This window comes from Oncorhynchus keta, chromosome 32, assembly GCF_023373465.1.
Source record: "Oncorhynchus keta strain PuntledgeMale-10-30-2019 chromosome 32, Oket_V2, whole genome shotgun sequence".
NCBI lineage: Eukaryota > Metazoa > Chordata > Actinopteri > Salmoniformes > Salmonidae > Oncorhynchus > Oncorhynchus keta.
This window is the reverse complement of record NC_068452.1, coordinates 91,454-109,572: the sequence shown is the minus strand read 5'-3', so window position 1 is coordinate 109,572 and position 18,119 is coordinate 91,454. Positions and strand designations below refer to the sequence as shown.

Here is an 18,119-nt window from a genome sequence, read left to right as displayed (position 1 = left end):
AGAGAGAGAGAGAGAGAGAGAGAGGGAGAGACAGGGAGAACAGCTGGAAGTCGTGTGTACCAAAGTTACATTCTCCCCATTCCTCTCATCTAAAGCTGCACTGTTTCACTCACCCACTCCCACCCCCCTCATTTTGTTTGTCTATGGGAAACATAGTCTGTGTCTGTGGATAAACGACTACAATGCTCCCCAGTGGAGAATCTTGAAACACATCTTTGAAAAATGTTCCTCTTTTTGTGTTTTACTTTTTCCAGGGCTGAGAATTAATGCATAACACAGGGTATTCAAGTGGTGATAAATCCATGTATTTTGTTATTTCTTATGAATATATAGTTATGACAACATGGTCAAAAGTGCAAAATGATACATACATACTTTTTTCCCACCATCCTTCAGTAAAAAAAGGACAGTGTGATGAGAATAAAAATACAAATGTTTTCTTAGGATCGACCTCTGAATGGATTATTTTGGCATCTTGAACCAATTTAATCATCAATCTATTTGGCACATAACTGATATCATTACTGAAAGCAATTTACAGTTTCATTCAAACACCTTCACAAATACTTCCAAACAAGAGACTTGATAGCAGCTGCCATATTGACATTTTCAGAAAACTGATTTTGTGGTTTCAACATTTAGAAATGTATTGCACTTTATTAGTCAGCTTCAAATGCACTAAGATACATAAACATCGTGATAAATGCAGTGAATGTCTGGTTTCAAAATATATGTAAAAATTGTCACAATCATGAAATGGCACAAATATGAAAATGAAAACAGGAACACTTTTTTCAAATGACCTCATTTTTTGTTTCCCCTCTCGATGAAAACGTTATTTCGCATTTCAAAGGGTGGCACCACCTGACCACAGTGCCTTCCTCTCAATGCTGTTTCTTCCCAGTCAGGCCTCTTACGTCCCAAACCTCTCAGGAGGTGTTTGTCTCTATCTACCATCCTGCGGTCCTCCAGTCCCAGCTCCACTCCATGTGGTCAGCTTCTGTCCTTCCCGTAGTGTGTGTGGTCATATCATATGAGGGCATTGCCATCTTCGTCTTTGCTGTTCAAGCTGACCACCAGCGGATGGTGCTTCACAGTCTTGTTGCTCCACTTGTGTGCGTCCTGAAGCCCTGGCTCGAGGAAGTAGAGACAGGCGCCGAAGCCGGCCAGCACCAGGACCGACACCAGCAGGTAGATGGGGACGAACCAGTCCAGGAACATCCAGGACATGGTACTGTTACGGAGCGGGACAGGAGGACGGGGGACATTAGATTGTGAGCTGATGATCAAATACCAAACACAATCTACCTATTGTACACATGGTGCAGCTTTACCTGAAAACGTACTCCTTATTCAATCTCAAGTCAACTATTATGTGCAAGCAAATGCCCTGTCAAAATTGACTATAAAATGGTCCTCTGTGTTAAGGTATATTAGTTGTGGCAGGCTATTGCCATTCAAATACTCCTCTTAACATGCTTCGCCATCCTTTTACTGTGTCAGTAGATTATGTCCACTGTAACTGATTGCACACATTAGCTGCTAGAGTAACTGTATATGATCATGACAAAAAATATCACCCCACGATAGCTAGCAGGTTTCGGCACATACCTGTGGTCTCTGCTGTGCCCGCCTTCCTCTGAATATGATGTTAGTGTAAAACGGAGGAGCAATGGAGTCACTAATCAGATGATGTATTGGTCTAATGCAGCACAACCGTCAGCTGGATGGTATAATATAATCCAAGGTGATCTCTCTGTACAGATGACAGAGAGGTTCATCATACTGCTCTGGGTTCTGACGTCACATTCAAAGGGAGGGGAGGAGGGGGGCATTGCTATGACAACAGCCCTAGTGATGGGTGGAGGCGGATGTTATGCAACGGTTATTGTGGTGTTTTTTTGGGGCCAGGACCCTTCAGATGTCTCCGGTCGCCTCCTTCATCATCTGCATGAAATCGATTCCAGTTCATTTAAATGCACAAACCATCACAGAGTAAGAGGGTAATGTTCTCCTTCATATCCGTCACTCAGGCAGAAGCAATAGGATTTCCTTATAAGGAGACTGCTCATCTACAAAGCACAACATGTCATGTTTTTTTCTCTTGACGTCCGAGACAATTACTTTTATCTGAGACAATGACTAAAATAAGACCGAAGAGCAGGAAGGATGACCTATTTATTGTCAAACTGTACCAGGAAGAAGCCTTTGTCCAATTAGTTGAATGATTGTTACTCAGCTCTAAGACCATATGTAGGAAAGATAAGCTTGATAGATCAACCTCTAATCCACTTCTCATTGGGCCACATCCAGGAAGTGGACATGTAGGTCTGCATCTGATTAGTGTGAAACTGAATCTTATACAATTTTTTTGAAAAAAATGTGTGATTTATTAAAATATGAATGCATTTCAATAGGTTCTGACCAGTAGCAAGGCACTGTAAGGCATCACCGGGTCATCAGTTGGGAGAAAACAGGCCAGTTCTAAAAAACCATGACATACAGCAACTGGTAAACATCAAGTATTCTAGCTCGACAGACTGCCGTTAAAAAAGTATTGGTTGTGATTTAGATACAGCACAATATAATAAATATTATGGTCTCAAAGTCTGTTTATGCAACAGTTGTCTATTTGCACAAGTAGCAATTTATTCTGTGTCTATAGATTTGTAAACTGATCCAGTCTCATATTATGCGTAGATTCAGCAGAATGAAGTTGCCACGGGCAGCACTGTAGATATTGAGATGAGTGAGATACAAGACTTCGCTCTCACACAGTCCAGCTCACGGGTTCACCAGGAATTGTTGTGGAAATGTACCCACTATGCTATTTACTTTCTGCATCTACGCCATGTCGCTGAGTCTACCTTTAATACTGCTCATGTTATGAATGGATGGATGGCACCCGGAAGGCTACAGGCACACTGCATGTATCTGAGAGTTGTAAACACTAACTAACACAGTGGGGGAGGGGCGGGGGATTATAACTTGGCTGCCTGTGTATCCTCTGCAGTGCTGTGTGAAGGAGCTTCTTTCTGGAGGAAGTCAGTGACGAGTTGGGCCACAGTCTCAGGGGTGTTCAGGTGGACATGATGATCACCAGGTACGTTAACCACCATGCCCTGAGAGACATACAAGACCAGACAGAGACACAAAGAGGGGGGAATTGAAAACAAATACATATAAACTATTCTTTCTCAAAAACCCTGCATTTGACCAATCTGAGTGCCAGTATTTAGGTCAGTGTTTGCAGCTAAAACTTCTCTGCTTAGTTATCTATACAGTACTGTAGCTGCAAGAAGCAGAGCACAATATGACTGTAGTAACAACATACAAATATTAGCTAAAATGTTTCAGTCGCAACCATAAAAGTGACATTAGAATGTGAGTAGGACATATTTACAAAGAAACAAGGTATATACGTAAGTATACTCACGCTTTGGTCTTTATACCCTTGAAGTATCGTTGAGGTAAATGTCTTCTGTTGTGGTTCAGAAAACATCTTCTCAAACCCCTCCTCCGCCCTATCAGGAGAATGAGAGATCTTCAAGTAAAACATATTAGCAGTAAAAAAATAAAAAAATTGTGCTTGACGGTGTGGTAAAGTGTAGTTTACAATAGAAACTGTGTAATAATTGTGAAATGGTGTAATGATGGGAGAGTGTCCTACAGCACTACTAGAACTCTGGCCTGTATCCTGGACTGCAACTCCAGACTCTGCTCCAGACTCACACGCACAACGTTTTTCTGAAACAGAACACATTAGCATTGCTAGAAACAGATACAAATATACAAATCAACTAAAGTACGTATTTTTTTATGAGGACTATTAACACAAAAAGATTAGTCTTACCAGATTGATTCTAATGTCTCGGGTGAACACCACCCCTATGAGATAAAAATAGAAAGTGTTAGTATTACTATTATATTACAATGATATGAGTACGACAGATGACAAGAAGGAGAAACAAAGTGAAAAGAGAAAAAAGACCGTGAGATAGGGAGAGAGGGGGAGAGAATGATCATTTTACCTCCTTCAACCTGAGTGAGTCCTCGTTCTGGAAGAATGTGGGCTGACTGCTCCGAGAGAGAGGGGTTTGCTGCCAAAAGCCTGGAAGTGATTAACACATCATAGGAGTGACGCAATGACTATGATTATCAGAGCAGAGAAATTATGGCCAGACAGCCCAACATAACAGAAGTGTCATTGTAAAACAAGGAAGCGTGGTCTTACCTCATCAATGCGTTCTCATAGGTATAAACCTTCTCTTTCTTCTTCTCAAACTCAAGCATTCCTTCAAATCCCTGTCTTATCACCGTATGCAATTCCTTCTAGGGTAAGAGACACAATGGTAGAGAGACATTATAAAATGCGGATGTCCTGAACAGTTCCAAGGAGCAAATGATAAGAGTTGAGTATTTCAGTACCGCGTCTGTGGGTAAGAATCCATAGGAGTCCAGGAGAACCACTGAATCCACCATCTCTGGATACAATGCACTGAACTGGACAAAGACAACAGGACATGGTTACACACACACACCATACACAGGTACTGTCTCTGGATATTGTTCATTGCGAAGAGACACACAGATATGAAAGAGCATTAACATGCTTCTTTTTTAAGATGCTTACTATTCCAGCTACATTGCCACCTGTACAATGGAGAGCACATGATCAGATGTCTGTACAGAAAGGAAAACAACAATGTCTGATCAGAACACAATGAGTGGAAGAGAGATTAACATGAAGTTGAACAGTCACTCACCCATACTGTGTCCGATAATAGAGAATCTCTTCCACTGGAGAGCTGCAAACCATTTCAATTGATTAGATAGATAGATAGAGATATATCTGCTAAAATGTAGCTTCATACTTTAAAATTACACCTACCTAGGAGAGAAAGAATGAGGAAACCTCATATAGCTGTGTCTAACTTCACTTTCAAACATTGCTTTTTAGCTCTTACTGGAGCAAAGGTCACATTGGTCTGAATAAGCTCAAACCAGCAAGTAGCCAAGTGGTTTGAGCATTGGGCCAGTAGCCGAAAGTTCGGCGCTAAACCCTAATTGCTCCAGGGTCGCCTCCAGGCAGACACTGGCCGTGACCCCATTCTCAGAGGGTGTCTCAGAGAGAGTGGGATATGCAAAACACACATTTGTATTAATACACACTTGTGCCTGTGTGAAATAGGACAAACATATGGATCCACTAAATTAATTTAAATAATTATTAATACCTCAAATGACTCGCCGTATGTCAGCCACATAAGCAGGAAAGCTGTAGAAGACTCCAGGAGGTCTATGGGAGGAGAGGCCATGGCCAGCCATATCCACAGCTACACACTTCCACTCTGTGTATGTAAATAAATAAATCAATAAAAGAAAGAGAGAGAGAAAGAGAGAGAGAGAGAGAGAGAGAAAGAGCCTGACAATCCGTACTGAACAACTATGCAACTGAATGTCCTTCCAATTCCAATGACAAGTTCTCATGAATCTATTGTTTAATTCTCTGTGCTGATCAAGCGGGCAGGCAGCCTACACACCTTTTGGCAGCAGTGGAATGAGAGTGTTGAAAGTGCCACAGTTGTCTGCCCAGCCGTGCAGGCAGAGTATTGGTCGACCATGGTCAGGACCCCAGACCTTGCCCCTTATCTCTCCCCACGGCACTGGCATATTGAACTCTGACACTGAAGGGCAATTACTGTTAAGACGCATTACTATGCATTTAACATGACAAAACATTCAGTAATAGTGCACGAGGAAGTGTTATAAGAAGCTCAACAAACAAACAACACACTAATGAGTTCACTAAGTTCATGTCAAGACAGCTCCCATAAGTTCTGACGATCAAGAAAGGATTCATTCTTACCTGCTTGTTTCATGGTAGCTGATGTCATCAAGTGTCTGACTCCTTTCAAAGTTTGCATTATTCTGAAAGACCAACGTCAAAGTCGGGTTGTTAACTAAACATAAGCACTATACGTCCACAACATCGATATATTAAATATATATATAATAAAACGTTAGCTATGAAATAGAAACAGCTATTCATGCGTATGTAACCTACGAAATGCTTCTCCATTACTTCCGGGTGAAGTGATACCTGTTATTTTGACCAATGAAACGTGAATGCGTCTCCTCCTTAGCGAATAACATTGGACAGCTAGCGGCTGGTTAAATTATTGACAAGTGCACGCGCCAATTATATTTCAGACATTATCCAATCACATTATTTGTCAGTAGAACAGGGCGGGTTAACACGAGGCGTTAACAAGACAAGGTGCGGTCACAAAGTATCCAGAATTATATCGTTCGAGCAATAAACCAAACAAGTGGTGGTCAAGACTACGAACAACGTGTCTTTGTCCCCAATATATATTTTTTTCCATCTGAGTATAGCTCAAGGCATTGGCCTAGAGTTTGTTGCAGAATTTGTCTGTTCCAACAATTTCGTGACATGTAGCCTTATTGGCATGAAAAACAAAAATTATTTTGAAACATTTCCTGACTTTTAGCCTATCGGCATGAAAAACAAAAGTCATTTTAAAAACTAGCGAGGAAATTCCAGCCTTGGAAACATTCTAGAGGTGGACGACAAGGCAAAGTGGATGCTGTTGTATCTGCAATAGGTCACCAGGTGGCAGAAATGGTAAAATCCTAAACCTACAATAGTTTGAGAATAGATATAGGAGAGACACTTCAGAACAAACCTCCTTTTTGATATTTTTTAGGGACTATCTGTTGTTCCATGTAGTGAATCTGTTATTCAATGCGCTTGTATAGGCTAATAGCAGTAAGGCTCAAAATATTGTTTTATTAAATTATTTTAAAAATATATTTTTGGGATAATTCAAGGCGTCTTAAAATTCCAAATCAAATAGCTAAATGTTCATTGGTGTGACCTTCTTAAAACAATTCCATATTGCTCAGAAGAACAAAATAGAGAATACCATCAGTCGGTTGGGTTTAAACTTGACCTGAAATTGAACCCCAGTTAAGGGGGGAAAAGGGCTAGGGACTAAACATATCCATACTTAAATGCTCTGGCTGTCTAGTGGTCCTGGCTGCTGCCAGCAGTTATTTATAAAGCTACATGGTGCCTGAAGAGAGTGGCGACTGAAGAGAGAGAAAGATAGGAGAGGAGAAAGCTACATGGTGACTGAAGAGAGAGAAAGATAGGAGAGGAGAAAGAGATGGGGATAATGCCAAAAAGAGACAGAGCGGTGTGAGATAAAGGAGAGAGAGAGGAAGGAAGGAAGGAAGATAGATTGTGACAATGTATAGCCTATTCATGGACATATATGAGAGTCACAGTCCTGTTTGGCCTTAGGTTCAAAAGTTTCTGTCATTGCAGTGTAAAAACTGTTTTTGTCAATTGCTGACTTTTGGCAGCATTTGCCTTTGACCATGCCAATAATGTGTTTGTAAAGGACAGATGCTCTTTCGCCCTGTTCAAAACAATGAGTGTGTCGTAAAAAAAGCAATGCTGTCGGCATCACACCACTGCTATTATCGTATGCTAATAGGATTGCGTCAAATGGCATTTCTTACACATTATGAACAATTGAGAGATTTATGTATGTTATTAAATTATCATACTAGGCCGAGCCTGCAAACGGTTTAGAGTTCTGAAGAACTGTAGCAATAGAGCATTACCATACCAACTTTGGAAATAATTTCTAATCAGAATTTGATAGACTTGGAAATCTTGATTTTGGAACCTTCTTTTCTTATGAACTATGAGACAATAGAATTCACAATGCAGTGAGGGACAGAAAGGAATCTAACTGGTATGGTATCATAATTTGGTAACCTAACGGGAGGGCGGGCTCGAAGGTTTAGAGGTGGAGTTAACTTGGAGAGAGAGATTGATGGTTGGTCTGGGATGAGTGTGCGAGAGGGAGGTATAAAAGGTATGGTTTGGGGATGGGTTTGACTATAAAGTATTTTTGAGTTTGAAATATTGACATGGGACATTTACCTGCTTTACTGGTACAGTATCAATGCTTCTATGTCACGCTTTAAACCAGGGCTGCCCAACCCTCTTCCTGTAGGTTTTCAGTCCTACCCTAATTTAGCATATCTGATTCAGCTAGATGAGGTCTTGTTGAGCAGCTAATTAGTATAATTAGGGTTGGACTGAACCCACAGGATGATAGATCTCCAGGAAGAAAGTTTATAAATACGTTTTTGGATCAAATGTTTATTCACTTTAATAAACAGAAGGTTTAGTTTTTACCTAGCATTAGTGTTGAGGCTGCAAAAGCACATTGCAGTATTAATCATGAGTGAGAGTTTGGGTGAGCTGATATTGTAACCCAAAATTAATTTCAGTAAACTATTTGAACTGTATGACATCTAATCCTGTCATCAGCTTGACTGTCATTGTCTTCGAAGAGAAGCCAACATGTACACAAGACCCATAGTCCAGAACTCTCAACCTACACTCTGGACCTCGACGCCAGTTCAACTGTGTTTGTTCATTGTTCCCCTTCTAATCAGGGACTGATGTAGACCTGGAACACCAGGTTGGTGCAATTGATTATACGGTAGAACAGAACCAGCAGGCTCCGGACCTTGTAGGGTAAGAGTTGAATACCCCTGGTCTAGAGGCTATGCAAAGCCAACGCAACAGGTGGACTTATGGTGCACTGATGCTGGAACATATGTCCTGAAAGAACAAGTCTGCTGCCTCCACATCCAACTATATTGTTCAGAGTATAAAATACAACTTTGTTGGTCAGATACACATATTTAGCAGATGTTATTGCGGGTGTAGCGAAATGCTTGTGTTCCTAGCTCCAACAGCGCATTAATATCTAACAATTAGCTAGTAAAGACCATGTGGAGGAGCTGATGGGGCTGTATTTTATGGCTGATGTCTGTGTGGACTGCCTATGTTTGACCTATGGGTATAGAATCTTATGAGGACAAGGTCAATGAAAAGCTATTGGGAAGTGACCTTTGGCTTAATTACTACAGTCCCTACACTGTTGCCTTTGAAAAGAGAACATTTAATAGAAGAACATCTGGATTTAATGTTTTATTAGTATTGGCAAGTTCAACTATCAACTTTGCATGCAATGTGTTAGAACGCAGTAAACAAACCAAACTAATGTAACATCCTCGTTTCTAGAGTGCTTTGGATCCACTGAGGTGGTGCTACTGACTTCAGTCAGTTACTTCAACTCTCCCCTACTAATTAGCCACCTAACACTTACATCTTAACAATGCATGCAATCCGTAGCTACCCACACCCCTCCACTATGATTTATGGCTGACTGTTTCTATAGAGTTTTGCTGAGTAGGCCTGCCATATGTTAGATTAGATTAATGCATTGCTGAATTAGTGTTATAATGTAAATTAAAACTATATAATTCCGTCTTTTTGGCTGATTCATTGGTCCTGTTCAATCTGATATTATTCATTTATTCCTCTACTCAGCTTCCGTCTGTCTATTCCTAACCCACTGACTGCTCCGCACAGAAAACATTAGCTTTCCTACCGTACGCGTTTGTAACATGGCTGGGGGTCAACTCAAATTTGAAGGTGAATTTCAAAAAAAGAAACGCGTTGTGATTAAATAGCTGCTTGTAACGTGTACGTTAATAATCGGGAAGCAAATACAGGCAGCGAATTTAACAAATTAACGAAACATGAGTAGCGTACAGACATTAAACCGAAACACCTGGGGAAAGAACCGACGGGAGTGACAGATATAGGGGAGGTAATCAGGAAGGCGATGGAGTCCAGGTGAGTCATGAGGCGCAGGTGAACGTAACGATGGTAGCAGCAGGTGTGCGTAATAATGAATAAACTGGCAACAACGAGCGCGAGTAAACTTGAGTGACACTTATGAAAATGGATGCCGTTTTATTAGTTAAGACCCAAGCCCAGATTTGTACTGTATGTCATGTCACGCCTTAGTCTCCCTCAGATCACGGTTAACTTTGACATGGTTCTGAAGTGCTGGGGGCCAGTGGAGGCGGACTACAACAAACACGGAGGACTGGTTCTGAGCCGGTCAGTGGACAATTATTGGTCTGTACTTTGCTCTGGTCCAAGGCGTTACGTTTTTCTTACTGATACTCAGACACATGATGCAAGATGCACGAAATGCCATGGACCAGAGCCAGACTTTACTGAGTTGGCTAAGGGATTGACTGGAGTGGTTCTGGCCATCAACTACTAGACTGTTGAATGTAATGCTATGAAATGGGTTGATGCCAATGTGTAGATATAGCAATCAGGAATGAGTTCTTAAAAAAAAAATCTGTACTGTAGACTGAACTCTCCTTACAAATCTCTCTTCCTCTCTCTCGCCTTTCCTCTAGTCTGTTTGCAGAGCACCCAGATGTTGCTCCCTAAATTCGCAGGCATCGCCGCGGGCGACCTGTCAGGGAACGCAGCAGTAGCTGCCCACGGGGCCACTGCTTATGAAGTTGGGTGAGCTGCTGAAAGCTAAATAAAGGTGACCACGCTGGCATCCAGCCCCTGGCAACCAACCACGCCACCAAGCATAGGATTGCCCTCAACAACTTCATGGTGAGGATGAATGATTCCAGTCTCCCTCCCTTCTCTCTTTATCTGAAACAGTTTTTCCCCTTATTCATACATTTGTTGCATTCACTCCAGTTTTACCATGACACTGTCATGCTTAGTTTACTAAAATACTGAGTGAGAAATTTCCTTTATAGTGATTTTATTCAGTATGAAGTTAAACATCTCTTGCTGCTCATCACTGAGATCATCTGCAAAGTGATGGGTGAGGAGACTGGGCAGGACAGGAAGCTCTGAGGCAGGTGATGGGTGTGATCATAGCTGACATCGACGTCACCTACAAGGAGCTGGGCTTTGCTGGCTAATATAGGGTTTACCTCGACCTACACCCCCCCCCCCACAGTTCTCGAGAGGTCACGGGGATAGGACAACAACTGAAAACTTACATTTGAAGCAGAGTTGCTTCTAGTGTTTATATAGTACATTCTAAGTGCTGGTTTGCTTATGACTTATTACAGAAAAACTTATTGGAAAAGTACATGAGGTGTGAGGCAAAGCATTTGTGCAAATTCTACATTTCTCTATACAGTATATTGCCTTAATCTGCCCTTTCAATGTAGTTTGCTTACTGAATGTAAACTGTTCCTCTTTGCACTAAACCAATAAACGTTCCATCAGCTGCAATTGAGTGTTTAGTGTTTATTCTGCCTTTTATCTTTTTGCCTAATTTCAAACATTCACCCAGTGACATGGACAGATGTATTTTCTGAGGGGGAGGATATGAGTTACAAGGGTGATGAGATTTCTTCTCATACCTGTTCTATATAGTAAGGTTGATTTGATATTGTACACATTAACAGTTAAAAGCTGAATTGTGGTTTAAGGACTAAATATAAACTGTGGTTAGGTCTGATTATGACATAAGGGTTAGAGTTAATCTGCTCTGTGACAAACCTGTTTATTGCCTTGACTGGCTAAATTCTCTTGCACATTTGGTGGGGGGGGGGGTCTATTCTGGTAGTCACCTCTACAGCCCTCTATCTTGGATGACTTGTCTGGTTTCTGTTCCATTGCAGGTCAGCAAGCAGTCAGTCAGCAGTCTATCCCCTCCCTCCTTGACTGAAACACGTGCATGATCTCTCGTGCACTCAACACACAACTGCTACACACACTAATCCCCACCAACCTGGTTTCTTTGGACATTTCCCTGGCTCTGTCCTTTCCCAGTCTTATCGGTCAGTGTGGACGTGACTCTCCACAGAGCACCTTCTCAGGTGTGGCTCTGAGTTCAGATCACCCCCTCAGACCAGGCTGTGCCCGTGAGCTTGGGCGCTATGGAGATTGCCCAGGGCATTCCTCTCAGGAAGTGCATGTCTAGAATGCCCCTGGTTGGTTAAGCCGCACTAGTGAATGAAATAATTGCTTCCATAAGCTCAATGCGAATATCTTGAATTACTACAATGCACGTACTAGTGCAAGAAATCAGCTGTATTCAAACATACTATGCTTAATTCTGGATTCAGCAATTTCTTTGGGGTGCTGCTTGAATCTAAAGTATAAGTCCACATGATTTGTAATAAATTGACATTTGCCTAGAGGCATTGTAATGGTCAAACTTCCTTGAAAATATTTACATTTTCTCCAGTCAAATAAGTGGTGTTTTGGCATTAGTCTGGCTGGCATTGAGCTGATTGCCAAAGCTGTGGTTAATTGACCTGCTGAAGGAACAACTATTAATAGGCTGGCTGTGTTACTCACTGCACTGCAGATGTGACAGACACTGTGACACCCTCTTATCTTGTGTGACCCGCCTGCCTTTATCTCTTATCTGTCTCTCTTTCTGCTGACCCGTCGCCAAAGGACAGCCGGTCTCCACCGACTAGACCAGCTGACCCCAGGCCAGGGGCATTAGTCAAGAGTCAGCCATATAAAAACACAGGAGACATGTGAAAGTCATTTTATAGGTTACTCATTCTGTAACTATCACGAAGTAAAGCATCCATTGGGCTCAGGTGCTCCCCCATCTTAGCCACTTCAGATTTATGGTGAATTCAATGTGCACTAACAGAGGTTTCTGTTGTGTAGGTTAGCAAGTGGTTAGTCAGCGATCTATCCCCACCCCCCCCACCTTAGACTAAAACACGTGCATGATCTCTCTTGCACTCTCAATACACACGAGCAGGCACGCACACATATTAATCCCCACCACCCTGTTTCTTTTTCCCTGAATTCAATATGCACCTGCAAACTGATGTGCCCTAATGGAGGTAGCCTAGGGGTTAGAGCGTTGGGCCAGTAAAAGGTTGGTGGATCGAATCACGAGCTGACACGGTAAAAATCTGTCGTTCTGAACAAGGCAGTTAACCCACTGTTCCTAGGCTGTCATTGTGAATAAGAATTTGTTCTTAACCGACTTGCCTAGTCAAAAAAGAATTGTATTTTTCAAACAGTGCACATGACTGACCACCAGCATAGGTGTCCAGGCTCCCTTGTCCTTCCAATATATGGTCTTCCCCCCCTCTCATGGTGTCCAATGTCATTATCAGTGAGGAAACGGGATACCGTAGACTTCTTTAATCAGCATTAACACAGTGGATCCCAAACCTGTGTCCCCAATATTTTCTAACCAGAACCAGGTCTCAAGCAGCTTCCCAACCTATAATTTTTTTTAACACTCCACAAAATGTAACCATTAACACTTTTTATGGATAACAGATTATGGTTCACATGACAACAGCCAGAAACGCCATTCAACTTCTCTACCTAGCTGCTGGTTATTATTTTGCTCAGCCCTGATCAGCGAGAGGAAGATACGTGTGCATCCTAATGTCTCCACCTGAGCCTGTCTGTCAGTGGTCACCCCCTGCATACTTATTACATACTGAATGATTTAGCAGTGTGACAGTATGTGTCGACATGTGGCAGATTGTGTGTGTTACCCTTCTCAAATGCAGTATTCATTTTGTCATGTCCTACAGTGCAGAAAGGATTTGTCAGCAGGTCCCTCAGACTCCAGAGCCAACAATGGCCGACACAGACGTCAACAAGATGTTTAAACCAGTAGCGACACAACATACACACTGAATCACCCTGAGGAGCAGTAAAGAATTGGGGTAAAGAGCAAGAGGAAGACATCCATGAGATGGACAGACACCTTAAGAGCTGAAAGGGAGAGGAAGATGGGGAAGAGGAGAGGATGTAAATCCCACTAGGCACCAACTGGTTGAATCTAGAATTGAAGTCAGAAGTTTACATACACTTAGGTTGGAGTCATTAAAAATCATCTTTCAACCACTCCACACATTTCTTGTTATTAACAAACAGCAGTTTGGCATGTCGGTTAGGACATCTACTTTGTGCATGACAAGTCATTTTTCCAACAATTGTTTACAGACAGATTATTTCACTTATAATTCACTATATCACAAGTCCAGTGGGTCAGAAGTTTATATACACTAAGTTGACTGTGCCTCTAAACAGCTTGGAAAATTCCAGAAAATTATGTCATGGCTCTAGAACAGGGGTGTCAAAGTCAAATGGACGGAGGGCCAAATAAAAAATTTAGCTACAAGCCGAGGGCCGGACTGTTCGAATGTTCATTGAAAAATTTTTAAATGACGCATATAGTCTAGTGAACCTAATTGAACCTACTGAAAACCTAACAAATATATTCCAATATGATCAGATAAATAAAGCAATATTTTCTTATGGCTCTGTCAGTAATCTTTAATTTTCAACAGACACAAAAGACAAATTTCCTTTATATAAAAATCCCCATAACATGAACATTAAATGAAAGAAACCGGTATTCAAGGCACCATCAGTAGCCTATATTTTCTATTTTAGCAAAAGTGGGCAAAATTTACTTCAAAGAAAAAAACAATAATAGCAATTTTCTATCATCCACTCAACTGAAATATTTTTAAAATATAATTGGATTGAAATACAATAAAATAAAGTGCAAAAATCTATTAATCAAAAACAACACTTTGTTTAAGGAGAAGTAACATGCAGTGAAAACAAATATTAAACTTTAACTTTTAAACTTGAACTGAGTAAAAACTCTAAATATGTGATTGCACAGTAATGTTCACTTGTTTGAGGTTGAGGGTGATACTTGGTGGTGTCCCATCTTTTCCACAAGTTCATCAATGTTCGGGGTAAGGCTCTGAGCTGAGGAAATCCTCAGAATTGAGTGGAGGTGTTCAGCAGTAAGTCGACTTCTGTGTGATGTTTTGTTCAAGTTCATCAAAGAAAACAGTTGTTCACACAGGTATGTGCTGCCAAACATAGACAACGTTTGAGCAGCCTGGATGCGCAGCTGGGGCATTGTGTCGGGGAGGAAACGGGCGAACTCCGCAGCACCCACTGCCGCATATTTTGCCCTCAGTGCATCATTGCATTGGAGGTCAATCAACTCCATTTGGAGGTTTGGTGGTGAGCTTTCCACGTCAACAGCAAATGGGTTACCGAGCAGTTCCAACCTGCTTTTTGTGCTTCAAAGTCAGCAAATCGGCGTCGAAAGTCAGCGGCAAGCATACCTATTTTATCAGCCAACTGTGCGCTCGGGAACGCACTGGTAGAGAGCTTCTCTTTCATGGTCTGGCAGCTGGGAAAGTGGCTCAAATTTTCTTTCCGCATCTGCGTCTCCCACAGAGTCAGTTTGGTTTTAAATGCCTTCACTGTACTGTACATATCAGAGATGACACGATCCCGACCCTGCAGCTGCAAGTTCATTGCATTCAGATGACTCGTAATGTCACACAGAAAAGCCATTTCACACAGAAACATTTCGTCTCGGAGTTGTGTTGTGTCTTTCCCTTTGCTGTCCAAGAACAGACAAATCTCCTCACGAAGCTCGAAACATCTTTGAAGCACCTTTCCCTGGCTTAGCCATCGCACCTCTGTGTGATAAGGCAAATCACCATGCTCCGTTTCTAACTCCGTCAGAAATGCCTTGAACTGGCGGTGATTCAAACCTTTGGCTCTGATAAAGTTAACTGTGCGCGTGATGATGCTCATTACATGCTCCATTTTCAAGGCTTTACCGCACAACGCTTCCTGGTGTATGATACAATGATAAGCTGTCAGCTCACCTGTCGCGTTTTCCTCTTGCATCTTTTCCCGTATCTTCGCCACCAGTCCGCTCCTGTGTCCACACATCGCAGGTGCTCCGTCGGTTGTCAAACCCACGAGTTTTCCCAAGGCAGCTCCATCTCATTTACACATCTTGACACCTCTTCATACAAATCATGCCCCGTAGTTGTGCCATGCATAGGACGTAAAGCCAAAAACTCCTCTGTCACGCTTAGGCTGGAGTCCACTCCGCGGATGAAAATTGACAACTGGGCAATGTCAGAAATGTCGGTGCTCTCATCCACAGCCAAGGAATATGCAATGAGATCTTTTCCCTTTTTCACAAGCTGCTCTTTTAGATTGATGGACAACTGGTCTACTCTCTCGGCAATGGTGTTTCTGCTCAGACTCACATTTAAAAAGAGTTGCCTTTTTTCTGGGCAAACTTCGTCACAAACTTTAATCATGCAGTTTTTGATGAAATCCCCCTCCGTAAATGGCCGGGCTGATTTAGCGATCTCTTCTGCCAAAATAAAACTGGCCTTGACAGCAGCCTGGCCTTGTGATTTGGCTTTTTTGAACAGAGCCTGTCGAGATTTGAGGCCTCGTTTTAATTCCTCTGCCTTTTGTAGCCTTTGTTCCATGTCCATATTCTTGTTTTTGTCCGCGTGTTTCGTTTCATAATGTCGTCTCAGATTATACTCTTTCAGTACCGCCACACTTTCTCCACACAGAAGACACACAGGTTTTCCAGCTACCTCCGTGAACAAATACTCCGACTCCCACCTTGTTTGAAACCCCGGTTCTCAGTGTCCACCTTCCGTTTTGCCATTTTTGATGGGTATCTGAAAGTTAATTTTACTGTGATGCTGACAACTGCTGTGCCAATAAATATTGAAATGAAGCAGCCTACTGCTCGGTGCGTCACCGTTGCATTGTGGGAAATGTAGTATTGGTGCGTGTAAAAGATCTGCGGGCTGCCGGCTTGCTGCGGTCTGCGGGCCGGTTCTAATAATAAATCAAGATCATCCCAGGGGCCGTAAAAAACCTTCTCGCGGGCCGGATGTGGCCCGCGGGCCTTGACTCTGACATATGTGCTCTAGAAGCTTCTGATAGGCTAATTGACATATTTTGAGTCAATTTGAGGTGTTTCTGTGGATGTATTTCAAGGCCGACATTCAAACTCAGTGCCTCTTTGCTTGACATCATGGGAAAATCAAAAGAAGTCAGCCAAGAAATCAGAAAAAAAGAGCTCCACAAGTCTGGATCATCCTTTGGCGCAATTTCCAAACTCCTGAAGGTACCACGTTCATCTGTACAAACAATAGTACGCAAGTATAAACACCATGGGACCACGCAGCCGTCATACCACTCAGGAAGCAGACGCGTTCTGTCTCCTAGAGATGAACATACTTTGGTGCGAAAAGTGCAAATCAATCCCAGAACAACAGCAAAGGACCTTGTGAAGATGCTGGAGGAAACAGATACAAAAGTATCTATATCCACAGTAAAACGAGTCCTATAATCGACATAACCTGAAAGGTCGCTCAGCAAGGAAGAAGCCACTGCTCCAAAACCGCCATAAAAAAGCCAGACTACGGTTTGTAACTGCACATGGGGACAAATATTGTACTTTTTGGAGAAATGTCCTCTGGTCTGATGAAACAAAAATAGAACTGTTTGGCCATAATGACCGTCGTTATGTTTGGAGGAAAAAGAGGGATGCTTGCAAGCCGAAGAACACCATCCCAACCGTGAAGCACGGGAGTGGCAGCATCATGTTGTAGGGGTGCTTTGCTGCAGGAGGGACTGGTGCACTTCACAAAATAGATGGCATCATGAGGATGGAAAATGATGTGGCTATATTGAAGAAACATCTGAAGACATCAGTCAGGAAGTTAAAGCTTGGTCGGAAATGGGTCTTCCAAATAGACATTGATCCCAAGCATACTTCCAAAGTTGTGGCAAAATGGCTTAAGGACAACAAAGTCAAGGTATTGGAGTGGCCATCACAAAGCCCTGACCTCAATCCTATAGAGAATTTGTGGGAAGAACTGAAAAAGCGTGTGCGAGCAAGGAGGCCTACAAACCTGACTCAGTTACACCAGCTCTGTCAGGAGGAATGGGCCAAAATTCACCCAACTTATTGTTGGAAGCTTGTGGAAGGCTACCCAAAACGTTTGACCCAAGTTAAACAATTTACCAAATACTAATTGAGTGTATGTAAACTTCTGACCCACTGGGAATGTGATGAAAGAAATAAACTCTTAAATAAATAATTCTCTACTATTATTCTGACATTTCACATTCTTAAAATAAAGCAGTGATCCTAACTGACCGAAGACAGGGAATTTTTACTAGGATTAAATGTCAGAAATTGTGAAAAACCGAGTTTAAATGTATTTGGCTACGGTGTATGTAAACATCCGACTTAAACTGTATGTTGTTTCTACTCCATTTCAAATACAACAAAATACATTTGATGATGTTGAATCAATGTGGAAAACTTATTGGATATGCAAAAAAAGTAGTCAATGTAAAG

General features: G+C 42.0%; 2 pseudogenes; one reads left to right on the top strand and one right to left on the bottom strand.

The window, feature by feature from the left end:
- Positions 1-1,225: 1,225 nt before the first annotated feature.
- LOC118364791 (serine hydrolase-like protein) lies at positions 1,226-6,061 on the bottom strand (annotated as a pseudogene).
- Positions 6,062-6,070: 9 nt separating this feature from the next.
- On the top strand, positions 6,071-10,894 carry LOC118364790 (myoglobin-like; annotated as a pseudogene).
- Positions 10,895-18,119: the final 7,225 nt, after the last annotated feature.